Raw genomic sequence first — 8,249 nt, 5'->3', positions numbered from 1 at the left:
TGATGGTGTAGTGCCTAAGTCATTTGACTGCTATCCAGAAGGCTGGTGGTTCAAACCCACCAGCCACTTCTTGGAAGGAAGATTGGGCAATCTACTTCATAGAAATACCGCCTCGGAATCCCAAGGAGGGATCGTTATGAATCGAATCAACTCAATGGCAGTGAATTTGGTTTGGTTTTAGCCCATCAGAAGGCTTAGTTCAGGTTTTTGCTTTGGAGAAAAATCAAAGGCTTGCTTCACTTAAGAGTCATTGAAAGAATAGTACTTCCCAGCCCTAACTCATGCAAAGGGGGAGTGCAAGGGGATGATAACTCAAAAGGCACTGATAAGGAAGAAGGAAGAGACTTCACCAGCTGTTGCTCAAAAAGGACTAAGGTTTTCATATATAACCTGAGTTTCCCTAGAACCACCACATGTATTGGAATGTGGCAGCAAATAGGGTTCATTAACCCCAGTGTCACTGGCACTTTGTCTCATCTAGTTGCTCAGCAGAACTTCAGCTTCCTGCTAATGGATTCATTCGTGTGTTGAACTCCCCTATTTTCATGACTGAGTTTGTGGGATTGGGAGGAGTTGTAAGCAATTATTGTGGGAGGTTTTGTTTTTGTTATTTAATTGAAAATAATTTAATAACTTAGAAACTTGTATTATATCAATCTGATTAATAGTTAAAAACCTATTCAGACAATTTTTGTGAGATTTTTTTTTCCTGAATAAATTAGATAAAGAAATGGGTTCCAAATGGGTTATGTACACTTCAGGGTATATACAAACAATGCACTGAGAAGTAGGGAAACAATAGTAGAACATGTGTCATTGTGAGAGGTTTTTAATTTTTCATTAAAAATTTTGTGAAACTTTGTGGCTTAAACTGTGTTACTTACCAATACCTTCAAGATTTCCAAATACATCAAATTCCCTCTAAACACATCAAAATTTCTGAGACTTATAAGGAATGATGTTTTATATTCATAAACAAGTGCACCCAGCTACCAATGACTTCTGCAAAATGTTGCTGATACTTCTTTGGGTACTGCCTTGTCCTCTAAATGATGTCTCTCTCTCCCTGGCACTACTGCCACCGATCAGGCAGCCCAACTGCCTCTTGCATCTCTTCCCAGGCATCTGTCAGGCAGTTTGTCTTGGGTACCACTGCTTTTCACTAGGCACCAGCTTCGAGGCACGGAAGCCAATGTTGCATGGTGGTCTACAGCGAAAGAAAGTGTTATGGGATGAATTGTGTCCCTCAAAAAAGATACGTTGAAGTTCTAACCTCTGTACCAGTGCATGTAACTTTGTTTGGAAATAAGGTCTTTAAAGATGTTATCAGTCAGGCTAACATGAGGTCATACTGGAGTAGGGTGGATCCTAATCCTATACAACTGATGTATGTCCTCATAAAAGAGAAGATTCACAGAGATAGGCAGACCAGAGAAGGACAGTCATGTGACAACAGAGGCAGAGCTGCAAGCCAAGGAACACCAAGGATTGCCAGGAGCCACCAGAAGCTAGCAGAGAAGCACAGAAACATTTCTCCCTCAGAGCCCTCAGAAGGAACCAACACAGTCTAGAGTCTGAATTCAGACCTCCAGCCTACAAAACTGAGATAATATGCTTCTGTTCTGTAAAGCCACCTCCTTTGTGGTCTTTTGTTGTGGCAGCCTCAGGAATATAATACAGATAGTGAGGACTCCTTAGTTGAAAAGTAGGAGAGTTTGGGCCTAAAGGTTTTACAGTATTTTTAGTAATAATTAATTAATTAATTAAAAGCCTCTTACAATGTTTCCTTACAATTCCCTTCCCTACCACCCACCCAAATTCAGGCAAGAGTCCAGGGGAGCTCCAGCCTAGAACAAATCCAGTCATGGATGACACGCTGTCCTCAGATCTACTCTCTCCCATGACTGAAAAGCTTCCCTTCTTGCCCCTGTGGTACACTCTCCTTCTCCTTCTCTCTGTGGTTAACTCTCAAGATATTCTTTAATCCCTCAAGCAAAATGCCAACTGCGCACCAACCAGTGCAAGTGCACCTGGGACCCCTCTCATGCACATCATCCTCCCCAACCCACATCCCTTTTCCCAAGTCCAAGAGACCTCTTCCAAATATCCATAATGGTCACTGGTACCCTTCTTGTGATTTCTTTCTGTTGGCTTAAAAATGGCCCTTGGTTTTCATTTTAACTAGATTTTACCAGACTATATTATATGACTTACCTTGGGTCTTACCCAGGATAAGGTTTGAATGTGCACCTGTCTACAGGGCTTCCCTAAAAAGTATATGGAACATCTGCATCCCAAGAGAGGAAGGATTGAAATACCATTGCATAAATACCAGTGTTAACCTCAAAGGCTCACCTGAAGGTCAATTTTATTGCCCAGATATTTATCTCAAACAAAGCTTAAGGAATTCTTTAACTAGTGGCTTTGTAAAGACCAGAGGATTCATTGAGAATGGCTGAGCCCACATTGTGAAACAGCAGCTATCTACAATTTGCTAACAATGAACATAAGCACAATTAACTATTAACTATGTAACTAGCTGTAAATAAATGTAGTGTGGAATTTGATGTTAACCTTTAACTCCCTCCTAGGGAATTAGTGAAAACCCTTAACCTAAAATATTCCTGTCTGGATTCTTCTTTCATTGTCCATGCTCTGCATTGCTGGTGTATCTGTCTTTCCTGTGCCCACACTGTTGTATGGTTCAACATGGGCCACACTAGAATTCCCATTTTTTGTTAAAATGTTCAATATTAGTTGTGGAGAATTATGAGTTTCTCAGACTGCAATTGACTCAAAGCACAGATTTCACCAATTGTATTTCTATGGATTTAGTTACCTCTTTTTTTTTTTAAGAAAAAAAACTCTGGTGGCACAGTGGCTAAGGAGTTTGGCTGCTAACCAAAAGATTCGTGGTTCAAACCTACCAGCCATTCTGCAGGAGAAAGATGAGGTAGTCTGCTTCCATAAAGATTTACAGCCTTGGAAACCCTACGGGGTAGTTCTACTCTGTCCTATATAGAGAGTTGCTGGTGGTTCAAACCCACCAGCCACTCCTTGGAAGGAAGATTGGGTGATTTACTTCCCTAGTGATACCATCTCAAAAACCCAAGGAGGGGTCTCTATGAGTCGGATCCGACCTGATGGCAGTGAGTTTGGTTGTTTTTTATGAGTCAGAATTGACTCAGTGACAGTGGACTGTGGTTTGGTTTTCTTAATTCTGTATGACCCACCTTAAAAACACAACAAAATTTCTTTCTAGAGAATAATCTCCCTATTTTCGAGGCTCCATCCTGGTTCTCACTATCTTGCTATTCTGAGGGTGATAGTTTCCACAAGTTCCAGCTGGATGGAGAAGAGGTTATGTCCCCTTGTAGTAATGCTGACTTTCACATTTTCAGGATGTGGCCTGAAAATAATTCCTTATCAGACACAAAATAGACATATTACCACTTTCTGCTTAACATCATTAAATCTCCTTTCTGACTGAAGCATTCTACAAATTGAATCTTTACCCATTTTACATCTATTAAATATTAATTAAATATTTATATATGTTGATAGAAATATGGCTTGTTTGTTGTGTAATAAGTCTCCTAAATGGAATTAGTCATTCATGAAAACTGCTCTATTACTAGAAGAAAAAACATAATTCAAAGTAAAGGAACCCACCTGATATTTTGAGTAAACTAGACTTTTACTTGCAGTTGAAAAATATGAAAGACAGTCACCTGGACTTTCCTTTTTAGTTTAGATCTTTAGTTTCTTGCTTTTGTGCCCTTAATCATTTTCTACTGGAGTGTATTTATTTCTTCATCTTACATGCAAGTATATTTAAATCTATAGAATCTGTACTCTCAAATTTCATAGACTCACTCAGAGGATGACAAATACTTCCTTCACTTAGCTTCATGCCACAAGACAGGAGACATGGATGATTCCAAGGACTTTGACCTGAAAAACTGAAAGGATGGAGTTGCCATCAATAGAGATAGGAAATGAGTTGTGGGATCTGATACCCACAGCTTAGAAAATGAATCCCTCTTCAGAAAACAACAGACATTTTGAGAACAACAATGACATATCTTTTCTTTATGGGTGGCCCACAGTCCAGCAGTCTTATCTGAGTCCATGGTACCTGAATCCTGTTCATAATCCTTTCTATGTTCCTGGGACCAGTTTCAGAAATGGAAATCTATACTTTCCTTATTATTCACTGGCACTGAATGAATACCCTGCCTTTTTTGTGCTACAGTCTCCCTTACCTACCAGAATTCACAGAAGACCCTCATTTCCTGTGTTATCACCACACAGCACAATTCTGGCACTATAATGGCCTTGGGGGAAGGAGAGGATGGAAACCAATAAGGCTCAAACTGATCTTCAAAAGGCTGAAAACAAATGCAATAAATGAGATATCAACTCAGAAAGCAACAGCTGTAAAATTGATAGTGTGGCCAATGTTCCCACTATTACTATTGAAACAGAAACTGACAATGCCCCCGAAAAAGTAAATGGGGCTTTATCTTATGTTGCCCAGGACAGGGAGCTATACTATAAGAGCCTTGGGAATACCAGTCCTTAGAGAAACACAGCTCCAGGAAGTTATGAGAAGGAGGAAGTGAGAAAGAATATGGCAGTGGATTTCCTGCAAAACAATTCTTAGAGACTTTTAAAAGAAACTCTCCATTTCTATGACTTGGTCTATGAGTTATGGAAGTAACTCCAGGAGAACAAAGCTATCCCAGAGGACAAGGTGCAGCACAATCTGCTTTCAGGGAGTCCCAATGACAGCATGGCTTGTGTGCACTAAACCCTCCAGACAGTGAGAATCACATATGTATACAGATGAACAAAGAGCTGTTGTGCTGTTGGAATAGTGTTTGAAGGTGTAATAGACAAGCAGTCAGGATCTGGCATGGAGGTAATCTTGGACAAAGAAGAAAAAAAAAAAAAAAGTATGGGGCTGTTTCCAGAATCCCATCACTGCCAATTTAAAGTAGAAGCTGCAGATTATGGCCAGGCTACTGAGAGCCAGTATACCCCAAGGTCAGAATTGTGCAAGTCTAGTGAAGTTGTGAATAAGCTCTAGAAGGGGAGGCCACTCTGCTCCAGCAAGAAAGCTGTTAATGATCTGAGTCTGGAGTTCAACACCCGGAACCCCCTCAATGATGGGGAAAAGAATGCTGGACATCAATTTTGTTTCCCCTGAAGCAGTGCTTCTTCCTTTTGGCCTGGTTCAAGTATGCTGATGAAGCGGTCTCTTGTGATATGTCCCATTCTAATGGAATAATCCCCCAACTTCACCTGAGGAAATGTCTACTCAAGAAAGGCTCTTGGCCTGATGGAACCACTGAGACTATGGCCCCTAGCTGCCCTTCAGGTCTGGAATTAAACCCACACCTGTGGTTTCCAGCCAAACAAAGTACAGGCATGTGAGTTAAACATTTACCTCAAGTAGACACACGCCCTGGAGAGAACAATCATGGGAGAAGGAAGGGCTGCTTATGCACAGGGAGACAGCTCCTGTGCACAGGGCACAGGAGAGTATGGAGGGATGGTCACTGGGAAGAGGTAACTATGGGGAGGAAGTGGGAGGGGAGCTGTTGCATTGTGGTAAACTATGGTCAATGACATGAGACAAAGTATATGTGAACTGCTGTATAGAAAGTGAATTTGCTCTGTAAATCTTCACCCAAATAACAATAAAAAAAAAAAGACAAAATTTAGATTTATAAAGAAAAAAAAAGAAAGGCTCTTGGATGAGGAGCTTGAAATGGTTTATTACGAGGACTTCTACAAATTTACAGAGTGTTTCCAGCAATATACAGAAATGTTGTCTCTTGGACTTGGGAAAAGGAATGTGGGTTGGGGAGGATGATATGCATAAGAGGGGTCCCAGATGTGCTTGCACTGGTTGGTGGGCAGTTGGCATTTTGCTTGAGGGATTAAAGAGTATCTTGAGAGTTAACCACAGAGAGAAGGAGAAGGAGAGTGTACCACAGGGGCAAGAAGAGAAGCTTTTCAGTCATGGGATAGAGTAGATCTGAGGACAGCATGTCATCCATGACTGGATTTGTTCTAGGCTGGAGCTCCCCTGGACTCTTGACTGAATTTGGGTGGGTGGTAGGGAAGGGAATTGTAAGGAAACATTGTGAGAGGCTTTTAATTAATTTATTTACTTTTACCAGAAGTCTGGTGGTTCAAACCCACCAGCCACTCTTCAGAAGGAAGACTGGGCAATCTACTTCCATAGAGATACCACCTGGGAAACCTAATAAAATTCTTGTCTATTAATGAATAAATTAACAAACTGTGACAGATAAAGCCTTTTGAATTGTGAGTTGTGAAATTATAAATAAATACAATTGTGTATGAAAAGAAAACAGATAGGAAATGTTGCAGATGAAGAAATTTTGGAGTCAAAGATTAGGAGTTCAGTTTTAGACTTGTCAAGTTTGAGTTGTCTATTGGAGATCTAGAAATATCCAGTAGGCAGGTAGACAAGTGACTGAGGAATTTGGGAAGCAGCAGGCCTGCAATAAAACTGACACTCTATTCAGATGCCATGGTACTTCATTGAAAAGATAAGCATTGTTGCAAAAATTAAAGGAGACAAAATATTCTACCTTAGATATTAATGAATCTGAGGATATAGTTGATCATTCTCTGCTAAAAAGGCAAGGAGGCCACATCTTCTGACCTTCTGTAACCCCACAAGAGGAAGACAGAATCACTATCAGTAGCCCAAGGCCCACTCCTGTGAGGCCAGACATGCTGCCTCCCTCCAGCCCCTACACCAAACGTTCCTCCCGCAGCACCCAAAGCCTATCTGCTGGGTTCGATTATTCACTGCAGTGGCTACACAGAACTCACAGATTTTGGAGTTTATTAGGGAAGCACCAGTCTACAATTCAAGTTCAGGAACAATGTTCAGCCTCTTTCCCAGCCTGCTGTCTCTCACCCAACAGTCTGTCTCAGTCCCTCTCACTCTCTCCCAGCAATGCTGTCTCTCCGTGTCTCTTTCAGCAATACATCTTCCTCAGCCAGAGGTCAGAGAGAGACTTCTGCCTCTAGAAGGCCTCCTTTTGAGCCCAGAGAGTGGCCAAACCAACCAATCATAACAGCAGAATTCTAAGCACCTGAGAGAGCAGGAACCTCCCAGAACATTGCTTTGTGTTGCGCCCAACAGAAATACCCCCAGGTGGATAACTTTTACAATCAGGAGCTCCTTGGTTGTTCACAGTAAATTCCACCATGGAGTTTACAAAGACTTATGGCTAGAAAAGCCAAACCAGGTAATTTACTACACCACATTCCCAATTAATATTTTATGCCCACTATTATAGCAAAGGAAATAACATTCCTGTTGAAATTACAGCATGTAAAGACTTTCCTAGGGGAAGTAATTTTCAAGCTTTCCTACTATGTTTGTGTTGCTTTGAGTTTTCCTCAGGAAACGTGAATAGGGGGAGCTCTGGTAGCATAGTGCCTAAGGCATTTGACGGCTAACCAGAAGGCTGGCGGTTCAAACCAACCAGCCACTCCTTGGAAGGAAGATGGGGCAATCTACTTCCTTAGTGATAGCGCCTTGGAAACCCAAGGAAGGGTCGCTATGAGTCGGGTCCGACTTGATGACATATAACAACAACAAAGTGAATAGGAATGTCTATATATGAGACTGCTGCAAAATTCAGGCAAAGGAGAGGCTTCTTTGCTCAGATTCATACTTTAAAACTCAATTAAATGCTGTATTATTCATTGACACAGGAGCCTGGGTTTGCACTTAACTACTAACCTAATGATTACCTGTTCAGATCCACCCAGCAGTTCCACAGAAGAATAACCTGGCAAACTGCTTCAATAACAATTAGAGCAAGAAACCCTGTGGAACAGCTCTATTCTGTAACATACGGGTCACCATGAGTCAAATTTACTTGATAGCAGTGAATTTGGCTTTGCTTTTTTTGGTTATCCATGAACAAGGTTAAGTTGCCACAAAGTTGAGTCCAATATGCACAGAACACTGGATGTTGCTTTTAAGATGGAAAATGTTATGAGGCAGGCACACTGAACTCCATCTTTTTGAGGAGATGTGTGAGGACACTAATATTCATTTATTGTTGCATTCAGAAATGAAATGGGTAACCCAGAAAGGCACATTAACATGTCTATTTAGATTGGAAAAATAAAGACAGAGATGTGACATTGAATAAGCTCATTTTGGCTAGTTAGTTTGACCATAAAGA

This window comes from Orycteropus afer, unplaced genomic scaffold (genome assembly GCF_000298275.1).
Source record: "Orycteropus afer afer isolate SDZICR_OR568_19922 unplaced genomic scaffold, OryAfe1.0 scaffold00034, whole genome shotgun sequence".
NCBI lineage: Eukaryota > Metazoa > Chordata > Mammalia > Tubulidentata > Orycteropodidae > Orycteropus > Orycteropus afer.
This window is presented reverse-complemented; position numbering follows the sequence as displayed.